This window comes from Periophthalmus magnuspinnatus, chromosome 8, assembly GCF_009829125.3.
Source record: "Periophthalmus magnuspinnatus isolate fPerMag1 chromosome 8, fPerMag1.2.pri, whole genome shotgun sequence".
Lineage (NCBI taxonomy): Eukaryota > Metazoa > Chordata > Actinopteri > Gobiiformes > Gobiidae > Periophthalmus > Periophthalmus magnuspinnatus.
Window position 1 is genome coordinate 21,416,430 of NC_047133.1, and position 20,939 is coordinate 21,437,368.

Sequence of the window (20,939 nt, forward strand, 5' to 3'; positions counted from 1 at the left end):
AGGTCTAGGTTCAGTATCAGTCTGTGCTCAAAGAATGAGGTCAGCTGACACCTGAATATACTGAATGACCAGGTTATTCCATCAATGGATTTTTTCTTCCCTGATGGCACGGGCATATTCCAAGATGACAATGCCAAGATTCATCAGGCTGAAATTGTGACAGAGTGGTTCAGGAGCATGAGACATCATTTTCACACATGGATTGTCCACCACAGAGTCCAGACCTTAACCCCATTGAGAATTTTTGGGATGTGCTGGAGAAGGCGTTGTGCAGCGGACTCTACCATCATCAATGCAACACTGGATGGAAATAAATGTTGTGACATTGCTGAAGCTTATCGAAACAATGCCACAGTAAATGTGCCGTAATCAAAGCTAAAGGCGGAACAATCAAATATTAGAGTGTGTGGCCTTTTTTTTTTTTTTTTGGTGGTGACTTTTTTTGGCCAGGCAGTGTATATTTTTAAGGTTTTTGCTATTAGAAATTCCACAACACTTTTGGTGTCACGTACTATGCTTTTCGTCCAGTTCTGTGATCCAGCGGCTGGCCCCCCGGGGAGGACCCCCCTTCAGGCCTCTGCCTTTGAGTACGAGGGCCGCATCGCTCTAGCTGGAAAAAAAACGGCGCTAAGGCTTCAAATCTGATCTACTTCACATGTTATGGTGAGTTGTCTTGCTTTAAGAGGGCTGCTTTGATTATAATAATAATTAAAAAAAATTAAAATAGGGGAAACTAATACTTTAAATTGGAAGTCACTGTCCTGGTGTGACCTCCCCTCTGGCATCTAGCTGCTGCTGTGAGTGCGCTGGCTGAGATTGAGTTCTCCACCATAGGAGAGTGGAGCAAATCCTACTGTATTTTTCCTCCTTCAAGGCACTTTACATGAACCATTCATACACCAGTATACACAGACACTTGGGGTGAGGTGGGTTAAGTGTCTTGTGTCAAGGACACAACGGCGGCATTCATCTGTGCGAGCTGGAATCACACCCCCAACCTTCAGATCAGTGGACAAACACTTTACCAACTGAGCTACTGTCACCCCTCTGCTAGTACCACTTGTAAACATAGTTTTCTCCTAGTGTTTTGAAAGATGACAGCCCCTCTTCAGGAAAAATTCCCTTTTCAGCATCACAGAATTTTCTTTGTATCAGATTAATATTGTGTCTGCCCTGTAGAATGAAGCAAAAAAGACTTGTCTCGCTCCTTCCTAAAGCTACTGGTTTATAAATTACATCAACATCATCAACTGATAGCTGCAATTCCTCTGCTCAATAGACTTGTTTTGTAGACTTTCGGTGGCCACCCAAACACATAGTTGAGGTTTTTAAGGATGCTGTAGGGGAAATATTGATCAGGGGTGCCTGCTCATGTGGGACTGTGCCTCCTTAAATAATGAGCTGGCCCCGGTTAACCCAAACACTGCTCTGCTTGTGCATCACAGTGAATTAGGTTAGCTTACCAAACACCTGATAAATGTACTGTCACAGGAGTTTACAGTCAAATGCAGAAAACTAGTCTGAGCAAAGTAAGTTCTAAGGGGAAAACACATGGATTTATTAACAGGCAAATAAGAAAGTAGAGTTTGAATGTTGACACCTAGATCAAACGTAATTAATTTGATTGTGTTGTGTTTTTTGTTGTGGTTTTGATAAATAAAAAAAATGCTGGATACTGTATGACTGGCTAAGAAGCACTTTTGGAAAAATAAAGCAGATGGGGTTGGCCGTGATCCTCCTGTATATAGTGTGTATTCCATGAAACAGAAGACAAGACGTCTGTGTGTAATCCCTCAGTCATCAAAACAGGATCCAGAACAATGGACTTGACAAATGTGCACGCTAACTCCAAACGATGTCCAATTGACTTTGTTTCATTCTGTTATAAGACAAGGTTATAAAAACAGCCTGAAATTGCGATGTCACTGTAGAATCTTGACAAAAAACAAAGCTCAGTTGGTGTTCGCGCTCTGATCCAAAAGATTGGCGGTTCGAATCCCGCTCTCAACGTCAACGTTATTGGTTTAGCTATCAAATCTGCTGATCCATGGGTTGGCGGTACGATTCCAGCTCCTATAGAAGAATGCTGTTGTTGTGTTCTTGGGCAAGACACATAACGCTGTCTACATCTAAGAATAAAGTCTAAGAAAGTAAGAGTGGTTCGCAGGTGAGAGTTTTTGTCCACTGATCTGAAGGTTGGCGGTTCAAATCCTGCTCTTCACATAAACATTATTGGTTGACACATCGGTGGTGCAATTCCAGGTCCCACACATGAATACTGTCATTGTATCCTTGGGCAAGACACTTAACCCACCCGTGTCTGCGTACACTGGTGTCTGAATGTGCCTTAGAAGATGGAAAAGTGCTTTACAAAAATGCGACCACGTACGTCTTACTCATTTGACTTCTGACATAACTAAGGTCTGACCAAAACCTCTGTACTAGTTCTAAACTTCGGTCTGCCATTCCAGTCTAGTGCACATCTGTGTCTGTCCTGAGGCGCTTGTACAATCAGAGCATTCAGGACCATAGAGCAGCAGGCCCCTGATGCCTGTCAGGTAAAGTCACAATGACAATTTGTGATAACACCTTTGTCAAAGAAGATAAAGTGATCCACGGGAAAGGCGTTATTGTTTTGACAGAACAAGGGTTTATTTTTTAGGTCAGAATAACATGAAAAATAAGACAAGCCATTTTGGTCAAAGGGTCAACAGGTATCCATGGGTTTCAGAATGATGAAACGTTAGGACTGTTGCCATAGCGGTAAAACGATATCTTTTGAATGAGAAAAATACCTCAAAATGACACGTTTCAGCTTCATTTTACCTGTCTGTGTAATCCCTCACTCGTCTAAGTATGATCCATGGTAAAAGACAAACTCAAATCTGTCAACTGGACATAACATTGTAGGAGTGAAGACGTTTCACTGCTCAGATTACTGGTGGAAGTGGCTTGGATGAGCAGCGAAACGTCTTCACTCCTACAACGCTTGGTCCAGTTCACAGATTTGAGTTTGTCTTTTACTAAACATCTCATTACATGCAACATTTTTGGGACTCTTTCACTTGTTTGCTTTTAAAATGTGGCAACGGTCATAATTTTCATCATTCTGAAACCCATGAACAACAGGAAGTAGGACCAAATAGTTTCAGCGTTGTTAGCGTCGAGTTTTCTACATATAATTTGCCAAAGATTCACATCTCTTTGGAAAGTAGTACTTGGAATAAACAGTACATTTTGTCACTCTTGAATAAAATAACTTATAATTTCCATTCTCTTTTTATTATGGAAAAACCCGTTGTAGAGGAACTGTATTTTCAGGTTATAACTCAGGGTGAATAGTTTGCACAAGTCTTCACTTTCTGCTCCAGTGAGCCACAGTGAAGGTCAGTATGAGTGTGTACTTATGGGATACTCCACAAAAGTTCTTCACTCGGGACAGTCAAAGAATTTGTTAAAGTTGTTCTTGGCCTTCCTCCAATAGTGTTTTATTGACTATTTGAACAAAAGTACAGACTTCCCTAGTAAGTTGTCACAAAGTGGAAATCCTATCTAGAAAACTTCTAATCCAAACAAGAACTCATGATTTTCAACACTGCTTTTCAATCTGCTCTCCACCAGCTAAAAATGTCAACTCCAGTGTGGTTTGAATTCATATTAGTCAAAGTAATTGTGTGTACTGGCTTGATCAATTGTCTTGTCTGCATCTTGGCGTAAAATCCATACAAGTATTTGGCTGAGTTTTGTTAACAACGCTGGACAGTGATGGCTGCTGTGGCTTGGGGTAGATAGCTCTCTGAGGAGGGTTTTGTTGCTTGTAGCTTGGAGCGCAGATAGTCACTGTGGTGTAAGAACATAAAAATAATGGACAGAGGGATCAGACACAGACTGGGGATCTTATCTGCAATGAACCCGGTATCAGGAACTCCGCGGTACACACGAAACAAATCAGCGTTTGTTGTTGTTGATGAGTAAATGAGTGAATTTAAAAAACAGCACTTTGACAAAATCAGGCGACCTTGCTCTGTCTACATCTAAGAATAAAGCCGATTGTTTACCTCAAAGTAAGAGTTGTAAGCGGGTCAGAGTGTTTGTCCACTGATACGAAGGTTGGCGGTTCGAATCCCACTCTTGACATCATTGGTTGACAAGTTGGCGGTGTGTAATTTCAGCTCCTGCAAATGAATGTTGTCGTTGCGTCCTTGGGCGAGACACTTAACCCACCTCGCCGCTAGTGTCCTCGTACACTGCTGTATGAATGTGTGTGTGTGAATGGGTGAGTGGTTCCTTGATGTAAAGCACTTCGAACGACTTGAAGGTGGAAAAGCGCTATATAAAAATGTATAAAATGTGATCATGTGACCGTTTCTAAAGCCGTGCACACGCCTGAAAACTCATGTATGTGAATCTTAACACTGTGCTGAATGGTTTGTCATCTTTACATGCCAATATAGACAAAAGCAAGAGACAAAAGCTGCCACCACAATGTACTGGGATTACATCTTGATGAAAACAACACAAATCCTACTAAACATAGGCTGTGTCTGAATGTCCGCCCTACTCCCAACCGCTCATTCACTACACAGCCCTGCCCTCTATACCAGACTATACAGTGCACTCTTTCATAGTCTAAAGGTTACTTTTACACTGATAAAACTTGATTTCTTCATATATAATGATCAGATTGGACTGGCACACAAATATTTATGGACTAATAATTATCTTCCAAGTTTCTGTCAACCTCGATCTCACGTAAACTGATTGGATTATTCATTTTGTAATGTAAAGATGTGGAAATTATTGCTCTTTTAACAGCTCGAGCTAAGGTAAGCGGCTAACACTAGCAACCTTACACAGCAACAGAGTGTTTTATTCATAATCAGGATCAATAGTTCGATAAACCAGGGCTTCTGTCTGCTTTCATTCAGTCGTGTTGTGTCCAGTTAAACACCTGTTGCCACTCTGTTTTTACTGACTCTTGCAATGCATTGTGGTCTATATTGATCAGTCTAGTGATCACTGATGCCCTCTACTTTTCAAGGAGCATTGCAGGAAATTTTGAGTGCACTACTTTTTCATCAACTGGACATCTGGACACCACTAAAAATGACATGACCCCTTAATACTGCCCTGTGTAGTGAACATTCAGACAGAGACATAGACATCGTGGAGGGCCAAGAGCTCAACAAAAAACAGGAAGTGCGTAAGGTCAGAGCATTTGTGATGTTACAGAAATTTTACAGAAGCTTTAATTGAGTGATATCTAGATTCAGCCAATCAAACTGCCACATGTGCGACATTGTTTGTAAAATACCAGAAAAGGTGGACTATAATGTAAGTACACTTTAAACACACTATAGATTACATTTTGAGGTAATCTTTTTAATTGGTACAGCTTTAAATGATACTTTTGCACAAATAAACCCAGGCTAAAAAAATGCTAGGTTACATACAGGGGTAGCTGACGTTCACTTGTAAATGAGTTCATGTAATTTTGCTGTATAATTCGTTTAGGGTCTTTTGTCCTTTCTAAGTCCTCTATAATTACACATTGACATTGACTACATTAAGCTGTACTGGTCACAGTGGCAGCGATATTAACATACACACCACAAGCGCAAACATGTCCACTGAAATGTAAAGCAGAAGAGCCAAACTTTTTCTATATAATGATTTTAGGGTCTGTTTTTCTCCTTTCTCAGTCCTGTATAATAACACACTGACATTGAATACATCAGGCTATAGGTTATAATAATAATAATGGCATGGATATCTATGTACACATCACATGTTTCATTATATACTGTAATGAAAGCCCACTGCTGACCCAGCCTATACTGCATATAAAAAACAAGCCTCCTTCTTAATGGAGCCTGAGAGCAGTAATGGACAATATATGGGTTAGCCTATTTAATATGGCACCTGCAGTGTTGGATGAAGTACTCAGTTTTGTTATTTAAGTGAAAGTACAGATACAGACGTAAAAAGCTGCTCAAGTAAAGGTATCACATGAAAAAATCTACTTATGTAAAAGTATTTAAGTACCTAAGTATGTGTTGTTCATTTGTTAAAGGGTTAAATGTAGTGAAATTGAAGTGAAATTGATTTAAAAAATTACACATTTTGGTCAATACGAATCAATTTCTTTTTTTTCTTTTTTTAAATGAATTTTGTGTAGTATTTTCCAGAGTATAAGTCGCACCAGCCAAAAAATACATAATAACGAAGAAAAGCACATATATTTCACATATAAGTCGCATCTTAATAAAAGTCGCATCCCTGGCCAAACTATGAAAAAAGTGCAACTTATAGTCCAGAAAATACTGTTTATTTTTATTTGCTCAAAGCCGAAGCTTGAACTAGAAAATTTTAGTCAGAATGTTACTACAAACATAGTAAAAATAACCCATCAAATCTTATAAAAAGTACTTTTTACTTTTCAGTCCTGTTAAAAAATGTAGTGGAGTAGAAAGTACAGATAGTTGCTCTTAAATGTAGTGAATTTGACCTACGTACAGTACTATAATACTTTTACTATGTTACCTTCCACCACTGGTCACCTGTATATCTGCCATCCACAACCCTCCATGTACCTTCACGCACTAAGCCACTTCACAGGAGTCATTTACTGAAAATAATTTCAATTTTTTTCTTTTTTCGTCTGTAATAACCAAACCCCATTGCCTCGCTGCAAATTGGCTTTCATTTCACTATCATCCAAGATAATACCTTTTAAATCTAAGATGAAACAAGACACCATACGGCCCTGGCGCTTGTACTTCAAATGGCACCCTCTCCAAGTTAATCACCTTGTTCATCCGTGACACCTCATCATCGGGAAACGCAATGGCATCGGATGTGCAGAAAATAGCTTCATTAAAACTCAAACCATTTCACAGTCATTAAAGGCAAACACATCCGCATACATTGTACCTGTTCTGTAAAAAAAAAAAAAAAGTTTGCGAAATGACGACGTTTTATTTGAAGTTTTCAGATGTTATTTTGTGCTTAATCAAATGCAGCAGGTGGTGAGGAAACGCGCATCTCGGCAATCATCTCTATTGACATGTGTTAATAGCTCATCAGGCTAAATTGTAATAATAACTGCTTTCACAAGTCCTGATTGCACATACTTCAGGGGCTCGCAGTCTAATAGGGCTGCGCTTAATTCCTGATCCGTGAAGCGGCTCAATGTTTTTCTCAACCTGCATCGAGTCGCGCTATTAAAATGTCAGATTGTCAGATAATGATATGTACAGGGGGAAAGAGCAGCACTTTCATGTGTTTTGGCTGAATGCTGGTGTTCCTTTAAATGTGAGATGCTTCCTGGGTGTAAAATAATCCTATTCAATGTAAGTGTCAAGTATACTGCCACTGAGCCGAGCTATAAAAAGAGAGAATTACATAGTTTAAACCCAAAATATCACTACTACTACTACTGCTATGCTCCTACTATCAGTTATTACAGCTACTCCCAAGACTTTTACATATTATATTATATTATATTGGTACTTCTGTGTTCTACAGCTACTGCGATCCTCGTCACAATGGCACAGTAGCTAGCAATCCTGCCACACAGCGAGACGGTTCAGGGTTTGATTCACCCAGGAGGACTTACATAAGAGTTGTTTCTCCTTGTGTCTGGTTGTGTTTCCTTCAGACACTCTGGTTTCCCCCATCAACCCATGACATGAGGTCAAAACAAAACAGGTAAAAATCCTCCAGCTAAGCTCAACGTTTAAGCTCAAGATGTGGGTCTTGACGTGTTGCCGCAGCGGTATTGAAGAGTGGGTCAAATGCGGAGGTCAGACTTCCCTACGGGGACGATAAAGGGCACCAGATCTTTGTTTTTTGTGGTGTTTACAGCTACCATTGGCACCACGGTTTTCTAATGTAGAAGTTAGGGATTCGTTTGTTTTATATAGTTGTTTAAGATCAATATTGCGATTTAAAATGTGCAAATTATAACATAATGATCCACGGGTGTCGTAGATTATAACTATAGCGCGCAATAGGTCTGCTTTAAGTACTGTAGCTACGCCCACGCCTGTATTATCGTAGTAACATTTCAGTCTCATTAATTAAAAAGAAGCGATGATATTAGTTTACGTTTCCCTTTTCACTGGAGTCATTTGAGGTTTCTATTTCTGAAAAGGCATTATTCATATTTCTGTATGTTTCAAGAACACCTGCAGGCTAGCAATTTCTCAGCCTGTATATATTCCTACCTACCAGCACCAAATATTGTAATTTATTTAATCAAAAAATCTCCAAATGCAACCTTCAAGGCAATAACAAGCATTGGAAAACTGCTTGGTTTGGGTTCATTTTACGTTTGAAGTTTTAAAATGTTATGCCTCGTGCTCATTTAGATGTGCATATTGATATTTAATAAAACTCATTTAGGACGCGCTGGTTCTGGAGGTCTTTCATTTATTTTACAACTTTTCCATTTCTCCCGGAAAGTGACTGCAGATTGCGTTTATGAGCAGCAAAATAAATGGGATGCTTTTGGTAAGAGTAACATTACATCTGCACAAACAGTGAATTAATCTTGCTTTTTGATGAACTCTTCTCTGGAGTCCAAATAGGGCCTTGACACTGTAATTACACTACTCCCAAGTATCCAATCAAATCTTTTTAGGAAATGTTTAGTCAGGGTCAGGCAGATTAGCAGGTCTCACAAGTTTAATTTTGGACTCCAACAACCTGTGGCAAATTACTACAGACTAGTGACACATGAATGAAAAAACACCAGAAAAAAACAAAAACAAAAAAAAACATCCCTCCTTAAACGTGAATACTTCATCTTGTTTTGATTATGCCGTGTGCAGCTGAGCATTACGAGCATTGACCTTGTTTCTAATTGCTGGAATATTTGTTTATGTGTTTTAGCTGCCCTTGTAGTGTAGTGCAGAAATCTTCCACGGTATGGCTTTGACTAACTGATTTATTTCATATCCTTACACTACACGCTGAACACATGTTGGATTTATGATTGTTTACAGTGTTGGTGAATCTCCACATTGTCCATATAACCTGGAATGTTCTGCAGTATGGCTTTAAGCAGCAAAATCAATGTCATTTGCTTTACCACTGTGTACAATAAGTTACGTTTGGCAGGTTAGATCTCCGAGTAACCCGGAATGTTCCATAGTATGACTTTTAAGGGCCCATATTACACTGCTCCACTGTGTTTTTAAACTCCACACTCTTCACTAAAATCATTTGGATCATTTCAGACCTGGAATCGCCTTCTCAAATGAACTAAAGGTTAAAATATAACTGTTAACTTAAACTACCACTGCATGACATCACAGGGTGCAACAGAGCATTTTGAGCTTTGGAGATGTAGATACACTGATAATAAAAAGTTAATCAAACATGTGTGAATGAAACAAAACACAACTCCAGGTCTGTTTTTAATGAAGTAACAATATTATAGTGGCTTAAAACTCAAGAGTCCATTTGTGTAATATAGGACCTTTAATAATCAAATACATAACAGCACAACATAAAACAGATAACCTAGACTATTGTACATTATGGTTTGTGTATTTTCCATGTAGTCAATCACAGGTGTTGGTGAAAGTGTTATAAATGCATTCTGAGCAGTGTTGTCGCTCCACAGATCTGATCTATAATATTGCCTGATGGCATTACATAATGCTACATATAGAATAGTAGTAATAAATATTAGCTTTACCACTGTTCATAATAGGTTAATTTGTCAGGTTAAATTTCCAAATAAACCGGAATGTTCCATAGTATGACTTCAATAACCAAATAAATAATAGCATAACACGTTTTGGGGAAGGTCTTTAAAAAAAAAAAAGCATTCTGAGTGGTCTCGCCTCTCCACAGATCTGCTCTGTAACTTCGCCTGATGGTGTCACATATAATATAGTACATTTACATTTCCAAATAATCTGGAATGTTCCATAGTATGACTTTAATAACCAAAGAAATAATTTTATAATGTTGGTGAGCGGGGTCGCCTCTCCATAGATCTGATCTGTAACGTTGCCTGATGGCGTTACATAGTGTTACATATAGAATAGCAGTAGTAAATATTAGCTTCACCACTGTTCATAATGGGTTAAGTTTATCAGGTTAAATGTCCAAATAACCCGGAATGTTCCATAGTATGACTTCAATAACCAAATAAATAATAACAAAACACACGTTGGTGAAGGCGTTTTTTAACAAATCCATTCTGAGCAGGATCCCCACTCCACAGATCTGCTCCGTAACTCCGCCTGATGGTGCTACATATATTATAGCCACAGTAAACGTTATCTTTATCAGCGTTTACTGTAGGTTAAGTGTGGCGCGGTGCATTTCCAGTGCGTCCTCGGGGCATGTCTGTAGATGCCCGGTCTCCAGCTGTCTCCTTTCATTAGGACAGAGTGCTGCTGGCTGCTGCAATAATTGACATGTGGTGAGCGATGAGTTACAGTGCAGCTCTGCGGACACGAGCGTCTGTGGGAATATCAAACCTGATCAATATTGATGCAAATAGCCTAAATGAGCAGAGCGAAGCAGGACGGGAGGGGCATCCTGCTTAACAGTCCACACAGAGCAAGCTATGGGACTTTTAATTACTCAGAATCAATGAGGCTTTTCTCTATAAACTTATTAATGCAGAGAATGGACAGAGCTCAACTGTCAGATCAGAGAGGAGAGGGATGGCTTCTTTTTGTCAATGTTTTATGATGCAGTAAAAACACAGGAAGTAACTCGGGGTATTCACTTGAGGCATTTATTTTTCAGGCGATCTTCCAAATCTTTAGGTTCACATGGGGTCGAGTGAAAAGAAAACTGAAAGCATGTGTTTTGAAGTACAGAACAGTACTCTCAAATGAGTCGTATTTCTGGAGCACTTCATCCATGGGTTTTGGAGTGATACATAGAAAGCTGAATATCATGAATAAACAACTTTTGTTTTTTGTTTTGGTATGCTCTGTGCACAGCTGCGCGCTAGCTAGGTCACTGTGTCTCCAAGCTAACAGTCACATAAAATACAACCTATTAAAATCCAAATTAGTGAAAATAAAGACTCCCCAAGTAGAATACCTCAGTTTGTGATGTTTGAGACCATAGACTGTATATAATGGACATGGATGCTCCCGGGTACAACGACTCTGGCTCCAATTCATTTTACATTAGAAAACTTTTGCCCCTCTCTCTGTATCTGCTGCTGTCAGACTCGTTATTTTGGTCTTATAATGTTCGTATTAACCCGCTCGACATGATCCAGCTGTTTTTTATTTCTCTATTGTCTCTGTAAATAAAGATTTGAACATTAAGAAGATGCAAATCAGCTGCCTTCTTTCCCTGAGGTCGCTCCTGCTAGCGTTAACAGCAGGTTTGATTGACAGCGTTGCTAAGTGGAGGGAAGGGGTGTTCCATTGAGCAGCTTGTTACAACCCTAGGCCTTAAGTTCCTATAATTGTTTGTATTTGTACACAATGTTTCGTGTGGGTGTCCCTGAATTTGTCCATCCTTCCCCATAATCATGCCTGCTGAAGCCCTCGGATGTGATTGGAGGACTGTTTTCCAGCCTGGCCAATCATGGGGCACACCTTCAGCCGCCTCCCAAGTACTTAAGAAGATTCGGGACACCTGTTCGGGGCTGCTGGCCAGGAGTGGTCAATATGCCAATTCATGTGACTCTGACTCTGTTCATCAAGATTTTGTTTTTTTACTGTAAAATTTGTGTTAAACTTTACCTTTTTTGTTTTTGTTTAAACCCTTGCAAGGTACACTTTCTTTATATATTTTTAGTCCCTTTTTGTTTAGTTTACCCTTACCATCCCTGTTAATTAAATTACTTCTTACTTTACCATTTTACCACAGCTTCACTCCAAATTGGATCTTTGGTTCGCAGTCGGAATTCTAGGTTAGCTATACCTACTAGCCTCGATGAGCTTCATTTGACTGGAGCTGAACGCTGTGAATGACGTCACAAGCCCTTAGTCCACTTTTTTATACAGTATATGAGTTGAGATGCAAACATGCCTCTTTCTAAACACAGAAGCGTCCTCGGGTGAAGTATTGATTTATTTGCGTAGTGTTTAACATGTCAGTGTCATCCGCTCGCAGCTCTCCGTCCACTGCCTCATCTTTATTTTATTTATTTATTTGAGCGTGACTTGTCAAAAACCTCACAGTGATACAATTGGACAAGGACAGGAAGTAGCTTTAGTAGTAGTAGTAGTAGTAGCTAACAGTGAGGTTGCCGGGCGCTGTTGTGCACGGAGCTGATTGCTTTGAATCGAGTGACTACTGAAGCAAAAAGTTAATCTCGGGTCAGGATGTTGTAGTAGTGATCAGAGAAGCAGTTGTCGCAGTGATAGTGAAAGTAACATTAGCAGTAGTAGCTAATAAGATGTAAAAACGTGTCTACACCTAATTACAAAACATGAACACTGGCGCCTCGTTAGAATGCTAGTTGAAACTCCGCTTTAGCCTCTGAAAAGTTAGGATGGTACAAATGCCACCGAGTTTTGAAATGAAGTACCGGTAGTTCTTATAAGACAGTAAATATCAGGTAGAGCGCATTTAAACAGTAAAACAATTTTCTCCTTTGTCATTGCGTACTTGAAATATGACTTAAAGGTTACTTGAACGCATTGTCCTCCGCCTCTCCCGCCATCAGCCAATAGCAGGATTACACACAAACTCAGCGTGTGTGATTTATACCCAGATCTATTACTGAAATGATTGGGGACGAAGCAGGTCTCGTAATTCAGTTGGCATTTTTACTTGTGGAGCTGTGGCGTTTGATGAAGGAGTGAGTGGATACAGGAAAAACACAGCCCTGACGCAGGAACTAATACAGAACTAAAGACGTAAAATACATAGGGGAACATTTGAAGCGACAAGCAATGATCAAAGGTAAATTTGGGTTTGAAAAAAAGCTAAGGATTCATTAGCTCTTCCATCGGTTTCAGAATGATGGGAAATTAGGATTGTTGCCATAGCAATTAACAATTTAAACAAGCTGCTGTTGTGCCAGGGGCAGCATTGACATTTGTAGCAATGGCATTGGTAATAGACATTAGCAGTGTTAGAATAGAGGCAGCGGTAATACTAGCCAAATGAAGAATAGTTGTAATAGTGAGAAGAAAAAACAAGCAACAACATCTACGGAGATCAACAGGTAGACCTCATTCCAGTCAGATCTGTGGAAAGACGAGCCCACTCAAAGTAAGAGTGCGTGCTTTTCTAGGCTTTTTAGGATAAAACATTGACATTGGCCTTAAAACGTTACACAGTGGAGCATTGAGTACACTCCTTTATACACATGTTAACTATTTAAAGTCCAATAAGGCGCCTTTCGTTATCGGAAAAAAGGAGTCTCTTTGAATAAATTATCAGTGAGTCGTTCATACATGGCAGTTTTGGCAAAGGTGGGTTAAGGAGATAACTGAGATACAGAAATGTGACCATGGGACTATGAACCAAGACAAGGGTTTTTTTTCACTCACACCTGTCCTAAAAAAAGACAGAAGAAGAAGAAGATGGGAAAAAAACAACAACAACAAAAAAAATACTTATAACTAACTATGTAAAGTCTAACTCTATGTTTCTCAAACTGTAGTACCAAACTCCTTCAGATAGTACTTGAAGAGCTTTTGAGTATGTGAGTTTTCCTAATTTAGGGTTTATTTTATAATTTTTTGCCCTCCTTTGGATTATTTCATCGAACTACAGTGGAAATTATGTAGTTAATTATTATTACTTAACGAGTGGATTTATATTGCGCTTTTCGAGATGCCCAAAGAGCTTTACAGTACATTGTTCATTCAGTGCACTGGGGTCGACTGACAGAAGTACCTACCACCCCCGACCACCACCAGCACTCACACACTTCACAGTAGTCAATGTGGGTTAAGTGTATAGCCTAAGGACACAACAACAGGTTTTGGTACTGGTGTCCCACTGTGGCACCTGGTATTCCCCGCTGTTCCCCATCAAGTACTAACCATCCTGGCCCTGCTCAGCACTTTCAGAACTGGAATTGTCCTGTTATATCACTGTAAGAAAAAGTGAACACGCAAAACTTGTACAAAGCCGTATATTTACTATAAGGATGCAGGGCATGAAAGAACAGCTTCTTACCATTCATGGTTTTATTTTTACAACCCACTACTTTTGGTGATTTTATGGCTTCTTTACCAGTAAAGGCAATTATGTTTTTTAAAATAAAACTTCTTTATACACAGTAACTTAGAAACAATGACTTTTTATTTAAAATGTAAATCCATACAACAGTGATCTTGTATTTCACCACAATTAATTATTTTGATGATATGTTTAAAAATATATTAGATCATCATACTTCCATAGATACATACATACATACATACACACACACACACCCCCCCCACACACACACACCCCTACATACATACACACACACACACACCCCTACATACACACACACACATACATACATACATACATACATACATACATACACACACACACACACACACACACACACACCCCTACATACATACATACACACGCACACATACATACATACACACATACATACATACATACATACATACACACACATACATACATACATACACACACACACACACACATCCCCACATACATACACACACATACATACATACATGCATACATACATACATACACACACACACATACATACATACATACACACACACATACATACATACATACATACACACACACATACATACACACACACACATACATACATACATGCATACATACATACATACACACACACAGACACTCATACATACATATATATATATACTTGATTTAGCCAAATGGTCTTTCTTTTTTTTTTTTTTTTTTGGTAGTTGGTGTGAAAAGTTTTGGAGCCACTAACTCCTTGTACCTCGCTGAACTGTACTAAACCATAAACCATGCCAGTGTATTTTGTGCTGGGTAAATTGATGATACCATATTTCTTTGTCATTTTTGTTTTCATAATGTAGTGATGTGAAACCCTTTTATCGGCTGACCAAAGTTGTTTTGCGTCATGAATCTGCTCGTTTCCTTGTCAGGCAGGATTTAGGAGCGTTTAGTTTCCATTCTCAGAGGCGGTGACTATCCTGTCTGGGCACAGCTAAAGCCAAGGTGAGGTGATAGGTAAAACACTCCTGGTGAAGGGGATAAATTGTTTTGTATTTGAGATGCTCACCACGGCAACACAACAAAAGGACAAACACGAAAACAGCCTCTGTAGAAAAAGCACAAGCCTTTTAGTAACTGCTTTGCATAATGACAGTGACTTTCACTGAGTGTTTGAAGACGGGAAAGAACAATAGAACATGTGTAATTTAGAGATGCACAATCCAGCTTTTTCACTTTGGTACCCATTTTAATACTTTGATTTAAAGTATCTGCTGGTATTAACTGATACCAGTGTAGGGATGGAAAATGGCACTTATTAAATTAAAGCAGACGTACTGTGCTTGTGTCTGCTCTAGTTATAATCTAAGATACCCATGGCTCATTATGTTGTAATTTGCACATTTTAAATTACAATATTGATCTAAAACGGCTTAATAAAAGATCAAGTTACTTCCGTATTAGAAAACTGCAGAGCCCAATGGGAGCTGACATTCATTTGTGCCAAAATGAATACGCGCCGCCGCCAAATCCTACACCTATCACCAATTAAGAAAATGAAATTGATGGTAAAAGTTCTAACATGAGACATTCCAGGCTAAAATCTAAAAAGTCTTATTACATCTAATTAATTGAACTAATGCCCGTTCCAGCTAATTTTTCAGCATTGGCTGCGGGGTTTGATACCAGTATTGATATCGTTGCATCCGTAGTGCATTTGTTTTCAGATCGCATAAACAATTTGTTAACAGACAGAACTGTTAAAAGTGTCATGAAGTGAGATATTTGTAGAAAATATTACAAGGAAAAATAAGTGAATGTACAATTGTGTAGAGAGTAATACCTGCATATATTTGAGTGATACCAAAATTTAGCAAAATAACAAGTGTTTCGAATGTACATAAATGAATCTGTAAAGAAAACATTGGTATATTTTGTCAGGTTTTGTCCAGTAACCAGCTCAGTCCAGAGGTTAGATAGTTGTGCCATAGGAGGATCAGGCTGACAATCACAATACAAATGAAACACAGTTCACCAATTAGATAAAATACGGTTGGATTACACATTAAATATACTGAATAGTGAACACATTTTGAGCTGTGACGTCCCAGCACAGACCATGAGACATTTAAATACTCAAATGGCAAAATGTTAAAAATGTCCTTTATTTTCTGCACACACTGTTCCTCACAGGAGAACATACATAAGGAGCGTCAGCTGTAGCCTTCTTAACGTTACTCTTTTGCTGTAATCTTACCTCTGTAACTGCTTGAATAGCACCTTTAATGAAGTGATGTCCTTACATGTGTGGGAGGCATGGAAAAAAATGACAGAAATGTTCACACAAATGAGTAAAAATAAGTCTGTTATTCAAGAATGATTACACCTTTCTCAATCACAGGAAACTGGAATAACATGACGTCAACATAGTGTCAAGTGGTTCATTGAGCTGATTTGAGCTCAGTACTGAACAAAGTACATATAGGACTAATTTGGACCGTGTGTCAACCGTAGACTTAGTTATAGGGGCAAATTTGGAGTCAAGTTCCATATTTGGAATTCTAACTTCAAGTATCATAGCAACCAAAGAGCCAATCCGGAGTGAGGCTGTTGAAGATAACGCCTCTTCCCAATCGCACCGCTGGTTTAGCATGGAGTGGGAACTTAGCAACTCCGTCAATCAAACCATTTGCTAATATTACGGGGAGCGACTTCGGGAAAGAAGGCGCCGGATTTGTTTGTTATTAATGTTCATATCTTCATATCATTTTTAGACCAAAATGACGAGCTTGAGAGCAGTAGTTAGAGAAAGTTTTTCAATAGAAAGTGAATTGGAGCCAGAGCCAATGGACCTGGAAGCGCGCCCATGCTCACTTCCTATTTTGAACGCGTCGGCTAGCAGGTTAGCTATGTCCATTTATGTATACAGTCTATAGTATCAACTCATAAGTGCACACTGTCCACTGAAGTACTCCATTTAAGGCCCATAGTAGCAGGACACAGCTCCATCTACCTGCATAGTCTAACCGAGAAGTGCAAAAGTGAATGAAAACATGTCTGAACTCTCAAAAGAATACTTAATCTAGCCTTTTGTGTCTTTTATATTGAGCAAAGTTTTCCAAATCTGTGCAATTAGCTGGCAATTGTTCAATGTGTACAGCTACAAGGACCTAAATCAGCTCCACTGTATATCATTTGTTTGCAGTGTTTCCTGAAAGATGGGTAGCCTAAAACAAAATGCTCCCTTCTTCTCGTTCTCCTGTCCAAAAAGAGGTATAGGAGAAATAATTGTCCAGAGAGAATGAAGGTAATGTGAGGTGGTGGCAGCTGTTTGTCTCAATGGAGATACATAAGTTTACTGCTGTATTGCTGAACAAGTATGGTGGACCTTTTACTAGAAAAGTTACACAGTATACATTTACATTTTTAGCGTATCCAATTCTCCATGTTTTACTATTGGTCAGGTTTTGTTGGGATGTAATGACACAATCCATAGCTCTATACCAAGTAAATTTTAGTGTACCCAGCGTGAAGTGTTTGTTGAATACTTTATGAAGTATAAAATGAGACCGCAGATATAATACTTCTTAACGATAGATGTTTTTGTTGATATTTTCTGCCGTAGTTTCTCAGATTTCAGCTCGTTGTTTGTTTGATATCTGAATAATTAAAGTCCGCCTCCTAAAGTTCACATGCTTTATTAAAATGGAGCTGGCTTTGTGAGAGCATAAAGCGCACAGCGGTTGATGGAGGGGGACAGTTTGGCATTTCGTCAGACTCTTCCAATCCGGGTTTTATCGAGACGAGAGGATGAGGTTCAGAAGGATGGCCACTTGTGCTGCTACGCCTGCCACTGCTCCTGCCAGTTCTCCCACCACTGTTTCTGCCACTGCTCCTGTCGCTGCTCCTGTCGCTGCTCCTGTCACTGCTTCTTCCACTGTACCTGCTCCTGCCACTGCTCATGCACCTGTTACTCTCACCACAACTCCTGTCACGGTTCTTTCCACTGTACCTCCTCCTTCTACTGCTCCTGCTCCTGTCACTGCTTGTGCACCTGTCATTCTTGTCACTGCTCCTGTCACTGCTCCTGCTTCCGCCACTGCTCATGCACCTGTCACTCTTGCCACAACTCCTGTCACTGCTCCTGCACCTGCCACTCTGTTACTGCTCCTGCCAAAGTGTGATCTACATCCCACTGTCAAATGGACAGAACACATTGTTTCAATATGGACCAAAGCCTTACAGCTATAAAATATAAATGCTTTTTTTTTTTCTTCCTGAGCTGAAAAAGGTCATTGATTGAAAAAGAGGGACATCTGTACGACGTCCAAACTACAGTCAGAAATTCCTTAGAAAACTTTGTACTTGAATGCAGCGTGAATAGTTAGATCATCAATAGTTAGATCTCACCCTAACCTCTCTGACCATAACTGCACTGTCTTTTAATCTATATTTGCTTTAATCTGTATTTGTTTTTTAAATGTATTTTTAATCATTTTACACTGTTTCATTTTGTATTGTTCTATTTTGGTGTCTTGATGTACGGCGACCTTGAGAGCCTTGAAAGGCGCCTAACAAATAAAATGTATTATTATTATTATTATTATTATTATTATTATTATTATTATTATTATTATTATTATTATTATTATTATTATTATTATTATTATTATTATTATTATCATCATCATAAACATTATCTGTATAATCAATATATTAAGATTAAAATCATGTGCACTATGTAACTTTTCTAGTCGATGGTACAATACCTGCTTTTGAAAAAACGTATCAATGCTTTAATCTCAAATATATAACCTTTCTTCTTTGCATATCCACTTTGTATAGGTAATTTATATATGATTAAACACAAAGATGAAAGCTACATGTCATTTTGTAAATATGGCCGATGGGAATAATAGCAGTAATCTGGCCTAATAACACTCTGAATCACAGGTAATTTTCACCATTGCTGCTTAAAATGACTGGACACACTGGGCTTGTTTTTTCAAATGTTACCGCCATGAAAAGGATGAAAAAGGGAGCATATAAAAGCAATACAAAGAGAGCAAGACAAAAGTGTGGGTGGGTCAGGACTAAAATCTGTATACACACAAAAGAGGGACCTGGCTCACTAAAAGTCATGCCATGGTGTAAATCTTTTATTATTAGATCAACAACATGATTTAAAGTTCAGATAAATGGTAAATAGGCACATTTTTACATAGGACACAACAATGTCAAGTATTCATCTGTTTGAGCTGGAATCGCACCGCCAATCTGTGAGTCACTGGATCTGCCCTCTCTACCAGTGACGTTTATGTCGAGAGCGGGATTCGAACCGCCAACCTTCGGATCAGGGGACCGACTGGTACAGTTTAAGGCTGGGTTTAGGTTAAGATTAGCCAAGTAGCTGTCTCTATATTCTTATTTAAAATGATTACTTCCGTTATTCAGTGTTACATAACGCTTATGAAACCAATGGCACAAACCAGTCTCATTAAGAACTAATTAAGCTATGTGAAATGCCAATGCTAAGTACTGATAATTAGTGTGATTGGAAAGGCAGCAGTTGTTGACACTCTCAGTTGTGATTAGCTGTTTATGTGGAGCTATTAAACCCATAGACATTAACCCTATGTAAATGTAATCCAAATTGAATTCATCTTAAGGAAGTTATTATTATTTTGACTGCTCGCTAGCGGTCGTCCTCAGAGTGGTCACGTGATGTTGCTGTGTCCGGTCAGCTGGTTTAAGCAGGTTTTGGCGCTGTCTTTCTACTGGTGGAGGCAGGACGACAGCGCCATCTGCAGTCCCACTTCTTCAGGGCAGTATCGCAGGTGTGTGAGAGTAGAAAAGCCCCCTCGTCTCGGTTTATCGTCCCGTGGGCATGTTTCTGTATTTAAATTGCCTCCTTAATCCGGCGATAATGTAAAAAAAAAAAAAAAGTGACAAAAATTTTAAAATAGGCCCTCCTCCTGTTTCCTGTATCAACATATAAATCATGAAGGAGTTGTAATTATAACAGTTCACATTATTTCTCAGCAACTTTCTTCATACAAGGACACACAAAAATGGAAGGAAATGAAGAGTAAAACCAGAACTAGAAAATAGAAATCTATCCTATTACTTTTAAATTATCTTTGGTATGTTCATAAAACACAAGGATCACCAAAAAACATTAAAGTACCTTAGAACTTTGAACTGTATTTTAACTCCCCCTCCCCTAAAACCCACTAAGTTCTTTAATCTCCATTTACAATTCAACAAGCTCAACCAAGTGAACAATGACCTGATGGCGTTTTTTAAGGCCTGATAAATTATTGACATCTTGCCCTGAACTTTGAAAAATAAACTGGTTTAACTTTTGTGCTGCTTCTTTCACCTTTTACCCTGCAGCTCAGTATCTGCACAATGAAAAAAGGCTGGATACAGTTAGCTTATTTTTCAGTATCAGAACTGAAAAAACTACGAATACCATCATCCCGCATAAAGAGGAAGATACAGGGATTGACGTTTTAACGACTCTTTATGTAATACGTTGGGTTTGGTTACTGTTAGAGGCATTATGTTGAGTACTGGCTTCTGACTCTGGCTTCAGTTCACTTTACATTAGAAAGCTGTCAGCTGTCTCCTAGTGTTTTTACTTCGCTATTGTGTCTGTAACTCAAGATATGGACATTAATAAGAGACAAGTCAGCTGCCTTCTTTCCTTGAGGTCACTCCTGCTAGCGTTAGCAACAAGTTTGATTGACAGCATTGCTAAGCGCTCACTTTCTGCCAAACCAGCAGTGTGG